This window comes from Netta rufina (genome assembly GCF_964035555.1).
Source record: "Netta rufina genome assembly, chromosome: 2".
NCBI lineage: Eukaryota > Metazoa > Chordata > Aves > Anseriformes > Anatidae > Netta > Netta rufina.
In genome coordinates this window covers 96,538,225-96,552,470 of record NC_140124.1, presented here as the reverse complement: position 1 = coordinate 96,552,470, position 14,246 = coordinate 96,538,225, and the positions used below count along the sequence as shown (strand labels likewise).

General features: G+C 41.9%; 1 protein-coding gene across 2 annotated transcripts in view; it reads left to right on the top strand.

Moving 5' to 3' along the window:
* CARMIL1 (capping protein regulator and myosin 1 linker 1) overlaps positions 1-14,246 on the top strand; it is a gene marked incomplete at its 5' end in the record, with an annotated part of 184,911 nt that overhangs the window by 59,661 nt on the left and 111,004 nt on the right. The window lies entirely within an intron of this gene.

The following is a 14,246-nucleotide window of genomic DNA, read 5'->3' as shown; positions in this document are numbered from 1 at the left end:
ACCTCATATTTGTCCCTTAAAAAAAAAAAAAAAAAAAAAAAAAAGTCCATTTTCTTTATGGGTTTGTCCTCTTGATGACAACATGTAGAAAAGCAAAAGGGTGGCAATTAAAATAGTTGGATTTGTCCAGCTCCCTAGTGAGGACCTTCCCTCCAATACTAAGTGGCCAAGCTCTGGATGATCTAATTGTGCTAATTTTTGGAAAATTCCACCGCTGTTTGTCATCTTCCCCTTTGGCAGAGGTTGCTGCTTTGCTACCAGGGTGGGTGACGTTGACTTGGGCATCCATACTTGCATTGGGCGCTATCATTGGGAACTGCCACAGCAGTTCACAGTGCACTGTTATGCCACAATTAATCTGGATTAATTGCAATCCTAAATGCAGATATTTAACTCTCATGGAGACCCGATTTGGTGTGCATATATGTGATAGCTCCTGCTTAGATGAGTGGACCTTTGTAGGTGGCTGGGTGGTGGTAGCATTGCTGGTACTGGAGCAAAGTGGAAGGATTTGCCCTTTTAGTGTTAGCCCTGTGGTTACACCGGGTGAGCTGTATTGTGAAACTGCATGGTAAGGCTGCATATTGGCATGTGAACTTCTAATTAACTCCTTCACTTTCTTTAATGCTTCATTTGTGACCTAGAAGATGGATGTTGAGGCTTATTTAGTGTTCCTTGTGCTTCAAACAGTTTTATGTATTAATACGAGGTATGAATTTAGCTGTGGTCTTCAACCATCTACAATGAAATACTCCTTTTGCTACTGAAAAGGACTATGTTTCTAACATGAGTCAGTTCAAAGGGTCAAAATGTTCTCCAGTTAAAGTGACCTGGAAATAAACATTTCCATTATTTTTTTTGTTGTCGCTATTTTTCATTCATTTTTCCCCCACAGAGATGTTCTTTTGTTTTGTTTGTTGGTTTTGTTGGTTTTAGAAGCTTCCTGGCTTTTCTGTAAGAATTATTTAGTGTCCCAGATCTGCCAATTATGAGCTTCTCAAGCTAGGGGCATAGGAACAAGGGGGCGAACCTCCAGGCATAAACCTGGTGCAAATAGCACTGAAACAGCTGCAGACAAAAGGGCAGGCTGTGCATTTGAAAACATTAGATCTGAGTGCACTGGGATTGAAATGTAGGCATATGAAAGGTGACAAATTTAGCCCAGGGTAAACTTGCCTTTGGGAGAGAGCTGAGTCTCTAGGACACGTCATGTGTTCACAGCTTTTAAATCAGGACAGGCTGACTTAGCACAGATTAACCCTTTTGAGAACCCCCTTACTCAGTGTCTCTAACCCATATTATGATTTGGTTTCTCTGGTCATGTGATCTGTTTTCATTTGGCAGAAAAAACAAAACAAACCAAAACAAACACACAAACAAACAAAAAACCTGAATGAAATATTGAAGTCTTGGTGTGTTTCTCCTTCATTTCCAAGTCTGTTTTGGTCCAGTTGAAAATATGCCTCTGAAGTGTATCCTGGACCTGTGGAGTTCACAGTCACATCTATTCACGGTATAGATATAACTTGTTATGCATAACAAGTAAAAATCCTGGTATTGGGCATCTTTTCTTCAAAGGGTTATGCCTACCTGCTTCTGGCATCTGCATTTTTAAATTTGGGCCTTAATCACGTTTATATTATATATTTAATGATCACGATAGTGTACACTAAGTTTGAGGTAAAAGCCAGTTTTATTTATTCTTCTAAGTACATTGGGTAGTGCTCTAGCTTGATCAAAATAACATCCCCTGGAGCTTCCTTGCTCAGCGTGAAGTAGATGTAAGTAGAGTGTCCCATTGGTTCCTTCTCCCTTACCTCTACTTTAAGAAAAATTTGTAGCTGGGGGCAGAAGATCTCTTAATTTATTTTCTAACAAATGTCCAACGGGAAATAGTGGCCCTTTCAGAATTACTAGAAACTCTACAATGTGATGGAGTTTTGAAAGTCTAAATGCCTCCGCAGACATGTTGACATGGGTACTTTCTTCTTGTCTTCATTTCTTGTCTTGTCTTGCATTTTCTGTGTAAGAAATGCTAGGATTAAGAAAGGGAGAGAGAAGACATCTCTATCCAGTCCATGCAAGAAAATAAAAAATGGTGGTGTAGACAAATTGAGTGATCACAGCACCCCAACCTAGAAGAAACAGAAGGTAGAACAAGGCAGTGGGGTTTTTGCTTCCATGTTTCCAGTGGTGTAGAAGGTCTTGGGGTTGTATTTTACGGACATCACTGGTGGTCCTATCTGAATAACGGCATTAATAGTCAGGTAACACAAGAGTTCGTGTGTGGGTAGAGTTCAAATCTTCATCATATCTGGTGCTATGCTGGGTACAATTTTCTGCAAACCAGTTAATGAGACCATGGATTGTCCATAGACTGTGGATCTTCCATTCACAGTGCATTTGGAAGCTGATCTGTGTAATTCAAAGGCTTTTTACATTTTTTTTTTTTTTTAATTGAAGTTCTATTTTTATTTGGGCAATATTTCTGTCTTGATGGAAAGATCAAACCTCAACAAAAAGAAAATAAAACATGCTTAGAATTTTAGACAAAAGATCTTGAGAAGACATAAAAAATAAGTGGTTTGAGAAGTCATAACTTACATATATTAATCAGTAATTTAAACAGCTTGAATGAATTATCAATTTCTTTCTGACTTGTGTGAGAAGATGAGCAAAATTGACTGAATCAAGTTTGTTAAGTACTTGGTGGATGATTTATAAATCCAGCAATCAATGGTATTGAGAATTTTGTTAGGCTAAGGATGATAGTCACATTAGAAGCAAATTTAGCTAAATTGGTGTGTATGTTAGTACCATTCTTTATAACTGCTGTAAACTTGAGCTTGCAATTGCAAGCATTGGTCTTGAAAGTGAAGATGGATTGTTTGTAAATCAAACTATAGCTTTACTCATGAGGTCTTGTTCTACCTAAACTAAGTATAAAAATCACACCTGAAGATAAAATATGACAGGAAAAGGTATCAGTAGCAACTGGATGGCCTCCATACTAAAAACTGAATGTTTGTAGTAGTTGGTCTGAAGGGAAAGCATTTCCACGTTATTGTGGAATATTGTTACCAACATTTAGTTTTGGTCTTGCAGTTAAAATAAACAAACAAATAAATAAATAAATCATTCACCAGCATTAAGAATCAAAGAAACCTCAACTTGGAAGAGAAAAAAAAAAAGGGGGGGGGGGGAGGAATAACAGCAATACTTAAGATAGTTAAGATAGGGCCAACCGTGTCCTGTGGTGCATCAAGCACGGCATCACTAGTAGGTCAAGGGAGGTGATTGTCCTGCTCTACTCTGCGCTGGTGCGGCCTCACCTCGAGTACTGTGTGCAGTTCTGGGCACCACAGTATAAAAAGGACATGAAACTGTTGGAGAGTGTCCAGAGGAGGGCTACGAAGATGGTGAAAGGCCTGGAGGGGAAGACGTACGAAGAACGGCTGAGGTCACTGGGCCTGTTCAGCCTGGAGAAGAGGAGGCTGAGGGGAGACCTCATCACAGTCTACAACTTCCTCGTAAGGGGGTGTCGAGAGGCAGGAGACCTTTTCTCCATTAACACCAGTGACAGGACCCGCGGGAACAGGGTTAAGCTGAGGCAGGGGAAATTTAGGCTTGACATCAGGAGGGGGTTCTTCACAGAGAGGGTGGTTGCACACTGGAACAGGCTCCCCAGGGAAGTGGTCACTGCACCGAGCCTGTCTGAATTTAAGAAGAGATTGGACTGTGCACTTAGTCACATGGTCTGAACTTTTGGGTAGACCTGTGCGGTGTCAAGAGTTGGACTTGATGATCCTTAAGGGTCCCTTCCAACTCAGGATATTCTATGATTCTATTCTATGATTCTATGATATTTCAAATGATTCTTGTCTGGTTTTCTCTCACTTGCATTGGCTTTGAAGCCGTGATGATAACATGCTGGGGTTCAAGTTGTGTTCAAAGGTTCTCTATAGCGGGCTGATGGCCTTTGTGGTTTTCTTGTTGTTTCATTTTGTGTTTTTTATCCCAGCGGTTCAGTTAACTGCGTATCTCAGGAACAAAGTAAAGACACATATGATGTATGTAAACGTCCCATGTCAGAGTTGAAAAAGTAAGGCATTGAAAAAAACACATGAAAAGTTTTTTCTATCGAGTGTTGAATTTCATGTGAACACTTCCCAGCTTTATTAAAAGCAATACATCTCCCGCAGTAGGAGAGACAGCATTTGTAGCCATACTATTGAACAGGCAGCAAAACAGTCCTAGCAATCGTGTGCTTAAAGTTTTATAGATCCTGGCTTCTTGGAGTTTTGTCTGTATGAATTCACTGTTTTCATCATTAGTGGAGCTGTGTCAATAGCAGGAGTGTGTTGTTTGGAAAAACAAGCCTAGAAAGGGCAGGCTATAAACTGTCAGGATGCCTTGTCACTTGCATTGCCATCTTCCAGGAAGCCATAAGTTTCCTAGCTTGTATTTCAAAAAACAGGATGACTTCAAGCAGGGCAGAGCATGCTCTCGCCTAGAAGACCATGGGAGGCAGTTTCTAGACGGTTAGCTCATACAGAGCACCATGTTCCTGTGGCTTCACTGCTGGTGGTAGTCGAGCTGGCTCATTCAGGCAGCCTAGGCCTGTTGGGATCACCGACTTGCCCACAGATGAGGCTGGCCTGTGGTTGTGCTGGGCCCATCCTGTGGCACTGGTGGCATGTGAGGTCTAGGCTGGGGGGAGCTGCTCCCACCTCAGCTGGGCTCAGCAACCTCAGCACAAACCCTGCTGCTGAGCCAGGCAGGTCCTGACCCTCACCTCTTTTCCATGGCCTTGTGTCAGCTTTTCAGTTACATCTTTTGAATCTGTGCTGTCTAACCAGGGTTGATTTTAGGGTGCATGCAGGAGCGATCTCTTGAGATTAGCATCAGACATGCAGGAAGCAAGCTGGGAAGGATCTAGTTCTCCTTACACTTCTGTTGCTTGTACTGACAGGGTGAGTCTGTGGTTTAAGGCTGCCGTAGTGAGGTAACCTTTTAAAATTAAATAGCTCTCTTGTTCAAGACTCTTGTGCCACGGTTTTGAAATGAACAATGATTAAGAAGCATCAAGCGTGTGGTTCATGGCTTACAGAACCAAAACTTCTCACCCACAGAAGTGACCCGAGAGACAGTTTGACTTAGAAGACCTTTGCATCTAAGTCTTTTGCAGATTTTATTGGAAGAAAGCTGTGGGTTTTTTTATGATTTATTTTTATTTTTATTTTTTTATTTCAGAGGCAAGGGTAGTTTACAAAGCATTAGTGTCCTCTGTATAGCTAGCAGAGCTGGCTCAGGTGATTTTTTGGGGTAACAAGCATAATACCTTCTACTTGACTCCTAAGGTCAAAGAACAGAATTATTTGTCAATTTTGCATTTGATGTACTGTAATTTTAAAGTTTTAGAGTGGTTTCTGCCACTTTTGGAAGTTTAATCTCCATTTGGCCATTATAAGTCGATGTTCTTCCAAAATAAATAGGGGTATTTTGTTATTACATGCAAGAATCTGTGTGAATAAAACACTGGTAACATGTGCGACACGTTTAAGAAAAATCCTTACAAAAGTAGAAAACAATAAAATATCTTTTATATGGGGCGGGAGCATACTCATTTTTAATAATAAACAGCATTAGATAATTGACATATGTTTTTTAAAAAAAGTATATATAATAATAACCCTCTAACAACAGTTACTTCATGGTTTTTGCCCAGTCTGTGCAGTGAATGCTTCTCAGGCAGACAGGGCAGTGTATCTGTGGGGACTGGGGTGAAACCCTGTAAGCATTTTTTGCAGGACGTTGGAGGCAAAATTCCTGTTCTGGAATGTGGCAATTCCTGAATTTCCGTCTAGCTGGAAGACAAAGGCAATCAGCTGTGTCACTGCCTGAATCTGTAAAGCTGGCCTAGCCTCCAGGCTTCCTGCTTGCAGATTTCTCAACTATTATGTGCAGAGAGCAAGCAGGTGGAGGGAGTACAAACTGGGATTCATCTAACTGGTGCAGAATTTCATAAGAAAGAAACTTCTGTATGACAGCGTTCCTGTATGACCCGATTGGACCTATGTGGGGGCAGTGGGGCTATTGCACATACCTGATTTTTATGACTGCTGTGGCTGTAAGGGTGGTGGGTTTGCCAAAGGAGCTTTTGTGTTTCCCCCAGGAAGCACCAGTTACTAACTGGTCAAGCTGCTGGGTGAGTGCGGTCAGCACTGGTTCAGCCAGCAGAGGATGTCTCAGCCATCTTCGGTTCGCAGGGGTTCAAAATAAGGCACCAGAGCTGTGGGAAAGCTGTTTTGTGAGGGGATGGCAATGGGCAGTGAAATGGACGGGATCCCGCTAGTTCTGCTTTCCTGTGGAAGGAGAGGGAATAGTTCCTTCTCTTCCCACTTCTGGAAGGCACATTTAAGCTCTAAAATAAATGATCTCTTTAGCAGAGGGGAAATGTGACACCCTAGGAATAAACTAAGAGTAAAATGATTTTCTTATAATATGTGAAACAGTTTAACAAAAATCCAGGTTTGGGGGTTGGGAGTATCGTGGTGGCTTTTAAGGCTTTTAAACGACCAAGCGTCTGGTTCCAGCACTAAGCACCATTCCTCCCTTGAGAGACTGAAAGTCTTAAGATGCCGATATAAAAAGAGATGAAGATTTGCAGCATACCTCAGATGATTAAGGATGGAGTGGCTGTCATAGTCATCTTAGTGCCGATGTGTACTTTGTATTATACAGATGGAAAAAGTGTTCTGTGGAGAAGCAAAAGCAGGAAAAGGAAATCAGAGTGCACCTGAGGACTGCACTGAAGCTGCTGAAGTGATGTAGAGGGGCAGATCTTCTGTAACCCCCTCTGGAGATGCTCAGGAAGAGGGTGTTGTCTTGCACCCTCAGCACTGGCTGCTTTAGGAAAGAGCTGTCTTGGCTTGGAGGTTTTCATAGCTCTCCAACCATTGGTTTGGTTTTGTATTTCAGTTTGCCTGGGACATGGGATTGGGGAGAGAGAGAGAATTTAATTCTACAAATTTATTAAACAGACATCTTTTACTGTCCCTTAATTCTTGCTGTTATCCAAGACTAAGGTTGTTGAGACTGCGGTTTATGGCACTGTGTATTGAGGAAAATTGTTTTACCGTGCTTGTTTGTTTTACTTTGGGGAAGTGTGGCTTATGGTCTAAACAGAACATAGTTTACAATCTAAAATACATTTTAATATTAAGTGGAGCTAAGTGCACTTCACTAATTGAATCTTCTTATAATTGTTGATAACTAAAAGCCAAGTGCAAAGGGTTATGGAAGAGTTCCATATAAAATGCTTGCATTGTGGATCAAATTGCAATTCTCCTGTCTCTGAAGTTTTTGTTTTGCTTTCTGATCTTTAACATTTTTCATAGGGGTTGTGTATAGCATGCTTACAAAGAGAGCAACCCTCTCTCCAAAGAACCCCGTTTGCAAAATATGTAATATGGCATTTCTGCAAGATGAAATTAAAGAAGATAAGAATAAAAGTACTGCAGAAGCAAAATCTATTTCCAGCTGCCTCTGCATAGAAACAGCATCCTGTGCAGCCCACCAAACTGCTTCCAGTCTTATCTGCTGCCCATTAACCCAGAAAGAAGCTCATGATGAGAAGAAGGGTGTACAGACATATGTTCAGTCCCTTATATCTTCAGAGGCTTAAACCAAAAGCAGGTGCTCAAAAGTGCACAAGGAAACTTGCTGTCAATGCCAGGGATAGGTAGTGTTAGGGTTTTTCTGAAGAGAGCAGGGTCTTCTGAGTTACAAGTCACCTGAATGTTTTTGACCTACTATTTAAAATTAGTACTGGGGGTTTGGATGTTGTGAAAGGATAATATGTGGGAAGTGCGTTCTGGTACACAGTGCTTTGTAAGGTGAACCTGAGCAGTGAATCTGTATTGTGTCTCTGTATAGAGGTGAGCAAAAGTGGAAAAATATCTAAACTAAACATGTATTCTCACTAATGTGCTACTGAGCTATTTATGTGTAACAGACGCAGAAGGAAACCCCCTTTCGGATTATATGGCTCACTGGTAAGTTAAAAAGTAACGTGTGTTATTCCCCCCTTCTCTGTGCCAGCCATGGAGCAAAATGCTGCAGCTCTCTGTTTCCTGTTTTTGTGGCTCAGAGCAGGCTGTGTGTTGAGAGGAGCAGCAGGGAAGTTTTGCAGTCTGTAGGGGTTGCCTTGGCTCCAGCACTTGGTATTGAGCATCGCTCACAACGTGGTGAAAATTCGTGTCATGACTGCATGACCAGCTCTGCGGTTAGTGAAAAAGGTAGGATACAATACCAAAGTCTCGAGTGCAAGTCGGGGTTCCAGTCTGCACCACTAGTGACCACATCCCAAGCTGCTTCACTGACCCTGGCTACCCTTGGGGTGCTCCTGTTGCTGCCATTGCTGGAATCTGGCCAAAGGTACGAGCCTGTCTCAGCATCTTCTGGGATCTCACCTGTACCGGGGTAGCGAGGTCAGTTACACACTGCAGACAGGGTTATACGTAGTATATGAATGTGTATGTTTATTTGTTCTTCGTGTGTTAAAGAAGCACCCTTTACAAATCATTCTCGAAGCTAGGATGCTGCCTAAAGGTGATAATAGTAGAGTTCTTAGCTCATAGAGCTGTATGAGAAGGTACTGAAAAAAATGTTGTGGTCATCAGACCTTGTTTTAAGTTGCTGACAAACCTCCATGCCCCATTGTTTCCTCTCTCAGGCCAGAATTAGCAGCGGTTTATTTCAAGCTTCTCTTTCAAGCTTTGCTACTTATTTTGCCTTTTTGTTTATTTGTATTCAAGCCTCGTTTTGTCAGCTTTAAAATAAGGATGGATTTTTTAACCTCCTCTTCTGAGGAGGGCTTGTTCATTGCTGTCTGTGAAGTAGAAACTCTTCTGGATATTGCAACAGCTCTCCAATAGCTAAGTAAGCATTTCTATTTAAATAGGTCTACTATAACTTAGCCTGAAAGGTAAATTTAAACGAAGCACTCCATTGTGCCATCTTGTGGTGTTCCCTGTCTTGTTCTGTAAATTAATTTGAAACATGCTTCACTTCTCCTGAAACACAGTGGATTTGTTACCAGCTGTTCTGACATCTGACCCCACTATTTTTCTGTAAAAACCCATTTCAACTAACAATTGTTCTCCATACCATCCTTTGCTGTCCAGAAAACATGGACAGAAGGAAAACTGGTGGGCCATAACAGAACAGCTCTGAGTTTTTAATGCAGTGCTGCAGTAGTGAAGAGCAGTGAAGGTTTGTGCCCTGTACAGAGTGCCTGAGGTTTCCTTACCAAGGGGTATGCGAAACTACACCTGGGGTGTGTTTCGCATAGGTATTTGGGCAGCTACAAAGGCATCAATGATGTAGACAAACCTGTGAGTATGTTCAACACAGCTGAGGTGGACTGAGGGAGGGAGAAATTGTGGTGTTTGCAAGTGAATGCTAAGAGGTAAATGCCATGAACGCATGCTCCAGATTTTCCCCAGCTCAGGAAGACCTCTTTAGTGCTGCTGGATAAATGAATGTCCTTGGAACGAGAGCAAATAAGGTTTTCTGATGTCTTTATCCCAGATGACACTTTAAAAGTAGCCAAACCCAAACGATGGCAGCCAAATTTGGGCTTGGAGGACTGCGGGTGAAGGTGGTGCTGCCATCAGCCCTTGGGGCAGCCTCGAGCTGAGCTGCTCTGCTGGAGCCAGAGGAACAGAGGAGAACCCATCGTGGGCACAGAGGGAAAACATCCCTGAAGTAACGCACGTGTTCCTGCAGAGCCTAAACTAACCAGCCCTCCAAAAAGGCCTTCAGGATGTCAGCTAGCCTCTTCGTACAGGGAGACACTGTGCTTTTAGCAGAAATTGCCTTGGTCGAAACTCGCTCAAATCTCTCTCAAATCCCTCTGACACAGTGCTGGAAAGGGCCTTTTATCTGATCGAACTCCGGTCACTTCGGGATGGAGGCATTTACAAAGCCAGACATGCAGCACAGGAAATGAACAGGCCATCCTGGAGGGACCGAAAGAGACTGGATGGCCTAACACATATTGATTCATCCATATATTAACAAAACAAAACGTATATTAGTGCTGCTGCTTTACTTCATGTTATTATGTATGCATTAGGTATTGAACCAGTGGTAGTAATGGAGAGCTTCTGATAGAAATCATAGAGCAGCTAGTAAGCATGGACTGGAAAAATAATCACAACTGGGATAATTATGATAATGAATAATGACAAAAACAGGAATGGTGTAACTATGAAGTATATAGAAAAGATTGACTGTCTTCTGGACTTCAAGGAATTCTCTAAATGATATATTTCTAAATAAGAAAGCCTGTCACAAATGCTTCTTTCATGAAGTAAATTGTGATGGAAGAGACTGAAGCACTTTGAGGCTGACAAAATGGCAAATGTTAGGGGGAAAAGGAACTGAAGGCATCAGAGAGTGTATTTTAAAAGGGAAAACTGCAACATTTCATCAGAAAATTAGAAAGTTTTTTTTTTTTTTTTGGTGTCTGTCAATCAGTTTTCAGCAAGAGAAAAGAAATTGGCTTTTATTTATGTGTTTATTTATTCATAAACATTTCAGCAAAGGGCAGTTTCCAGCCATGGGGTGAATGGGGTGAGCATCATGCACCTTCCTGTGGCTAGCAAAGTGCTGGGGTTGTTTCATGTTATTTTATTTCATCACAAAGCCATGTATATGATCATGGTGTACATCATCATTGAGTTTTCCAGAACTCATTATTCCAAGGCATTTTGAGTAGGGTAGTGGTTTTTAAAAGATTTGTTTCATTTGCTTGAGAATTTGAAACCACTTTAAATATAGATGAGATTGCTGGAGTTGCTGTGGTCTGTCTGGCAAAACAGATGCATTAGAGCAACTAATGACCTTCCCGAGACTGATGGACAGGTAGTCTGCTGGGTTAACCCAGTGCAGCCCTGGTAATTAAACTTACAGTGCCAAAATATGGCTAGAATTTGTCAATAAATCACAAGATGCATCTGTGTATTTGTTCTCTTGAGTCTCACTGAGAATCTGTGCTCAAATTGTATTTACTGAAGCAAATTATTTTTTCTGGTAAATAAAAGATGACCTTGTAGGCCACGAATCTCTGCAGAAATAACTTGCAGGGTATGTTTTTGGTGAATGTTTCCAAATTAATTTTCAATTTTTAGCTTATTTCACATACATTTAAGAGGTGGAGTGTCACAGAGTTGAGAATGATAAAAACATTAAGAAATTGTCAACTTTGGGGTATCTACGTGTGAGTAGGAGTCATTTAATGTTCAAATAATAATCCTGCTTTGTGCTTAAAAAAAGGCAGAGTAGGAAGACAGACTGAAGCAACTGCACACTAAATATACTTCTCCTTTATCATCCCTTTCACGCAGCAGCAGCCTGGGTGTGCTTGCTTGCTTCGATCCCTGTCACAGCAGTCACTTGCAAGTCTTTGGGCATACAGGTGTGTTAAAGCATGAGTCTTTACACCGCATGTGTTTATATTTTGACAGGATCTTTTAACTTTATTAATGATTGAATACCATTTGTGACCAAATGATGTGGTTATGGAGGAATGGGGTCGCAGCCTGGTGATCTGAACACGTGAATGTTTCTTTATCTGAAGGAAAAGGAGGTTAAACACCGTGCCTGGCCCGTGCTTCTGGCACAGCCTAAGCCAGGGCATGCTTTGTGCTGCTGATGGATAAGTGTTTTTCTGAGTGACTGGTTTTTGATGTGACTTTGACCGAGACGCTGTTTTTCTTGTAATTAAGGTGCCTCAAGTGCCAAATAAGCATAATGGTAGCAGAATCCTCTTAGTAAAATGCTTGAGAACTGCTGGAGAGTAGCTAGGGGCTACCTTTTGCTTTTTATTTTCTTTATGGGAAGAAATTAAAAACTCCAGGAAATCTAGAATCTAGCTATTCATAAAACTCAACACCGCTGGAAACCTTGGAAAGCCCTGGACAATTATGCAATTAAGCACACACTCATTATTCATGTTAGAGGAATGCACGGAGACCTGGGACTTCGCTCGCAAAATAACTCTGTGCTTCAACAGGGAGATGAACGGTGAGTGTGAAAACACCTCCGGTGCCTCTGCGTTTGGCATCAGCATCGCATTTCACAGGGTGGGAAGAGGGGGTGATGCATTCTTGTAAGAGTCCACAATATGTGTTGTGTTGCTCTTGCAAGCAGTATCGTTATTGCAGAGCCCTACTCACAGGGAAAGGGGCAAGCTGGGATCTATTTGTTTATGTGCTGCAACTGGATCAAGGAGAAAGAGGGCACCAAAAACTGGTAATGTTTCTCAGCTTATCAGAAGAACCTCAAGTGGCTTTGGGGTAGAGACTGCTGTGTTTCCAAACATGAACAAACATTGATGTTAAAATGCAGATGTTGCATAAAACTGTGAAAAAAAGATGGATTAAAGAGAAAGCAGTGAACTAATGGTGATCCTGTCAAAGGTCAGTATGCATATTCATGGATTTTAGCAGCTGAAATTGTGATAAATGCCAGGCCTCCTCTTGGCCAATTCTACCGTTTTTGAAAGAAGCCTGGTCCTGCTGTTGTCAAAATGGGACGTTAATTTTGCAGTAATCGTTGACCTTGTCTTTGACTGACCTCGGGTAAAAATCAAACTCTTACATGTACTTGCTTCTGACAGTCCCAACTGCGGAAACTGTAGAAATCTCAGTGTTACTGGATGAAAGGGCTCAGGCTGCTTTTGTACTGCTTTATTGCTCAAGAATTGTTTGTGGGATGAATAAGGGGCATCATCCTACAACAGTTCTCTGTATGTAAATACGTTTTCTTAAGGCAAATAGGTGCTTGGCTTTGGCAGGATCACTCTGGGAGTCTCTGTGCATCCAACACATGGGGATGCACTGACTTATGCTCTGTTGGAACATCCTTTTCCAATATAACCATGTTACAGCCTTCTGGTTACCTGGTTTGCATTTACCTTTGCTACTTGGGCTGATCACGTTTATTGTAATCATGTTAAAGGGAGCCTTTGTAAGCAGCACTATCCAACATAATGGTGTGACTGAGGGTTTAATCCTTCCCAGAGATAACCAGGAGCGTTGCATGCAAATACTGTGGGCAGCTGCCCTTAGGAAGGGCAGTGAAAGAGTGGAAGGAATCCAGGTTTTATTCTGTGAGACCCTTCCCTGTCCTTTGTATGCAGGATTGTAGAAGGAGTGCTTGTAATCATGCATCTTGAAAGTGAGCAGGACAGAATTTTTCTCTCCCAAAAGTGAGTGCAAGGGGACAAGGCTGATCTGTCTGGTAGGGTCGGGGTGTTTCAGCACCCTGGGTTGCAGCAGAGGTGTGCCAGACAGCAAAATGGGACTTCAGGTGATGGATGGGTGTTAAAAGGAGGTAAGGTAATGTTTCTCTTCAACAGCAGCGTAGCCCTAACTCAGTGATAACTGGAGCACTGTCTCTGTTCACTTCAGCTCTAAGAGATTCTGCTAACATCAAGCATGACTATGTGTTGGTGTTCATGCTCTTAGGTTTTAGCAAGATATGATATGTTACTGTAAAAATAGGATACTGGGTCCTAGATGTAAAATCCACCAGGAGCCGATGTGAATGATACAAAGCACCCAGGCTCCCTTGCTTCCCTTCAGGTTTCATGCTGCCTTTCACACCAGCACCACCGACCCGTCCCTGCTGCACTGCTTCTGCCATGCTGCCGCCCTGCTGTCATCTCCTGGCACCATTTCCTGCTGTAATGCAGGTTGGCTGAGATACAGAGGTTCAAATCCAAACTTTAAAGTGTCTAAAGCATGTTAGGAGCTGGGTGCTGAGTGGGATATGTGTTGTGTTAACCTCCATGTACGGAGAGAAATGGTTATCTAGCATGACTGGATATAGGGGGTCCCAGCTCTGTGGAAATCTCTGCATGTGCTGCAGGGTTTCGATCTTCTGCATGTTTGAATCTAGTTTTGAAAACTGGGATCTTTTATTTTTTTTTGGCTGGAGAAATGTAGGCGACAATAACTAATTCCATAGGTGGGTAAATCAGAAGCCGTGCTGTGGTTTTGCAAAGTGATTCATTGCTCTTGCAAGGCTTTAGATCTGTGAGTGGAAATTGAAGTGGTACTTCTATATATCATTATATTTCGATTGGCAATACCTTTGAAAATATTTCAGTCTCATTGTGTTTTCTCCCCTGAGTCACTGTTCTCACTAATCTAATCACGTTTTTCCATTGTCCT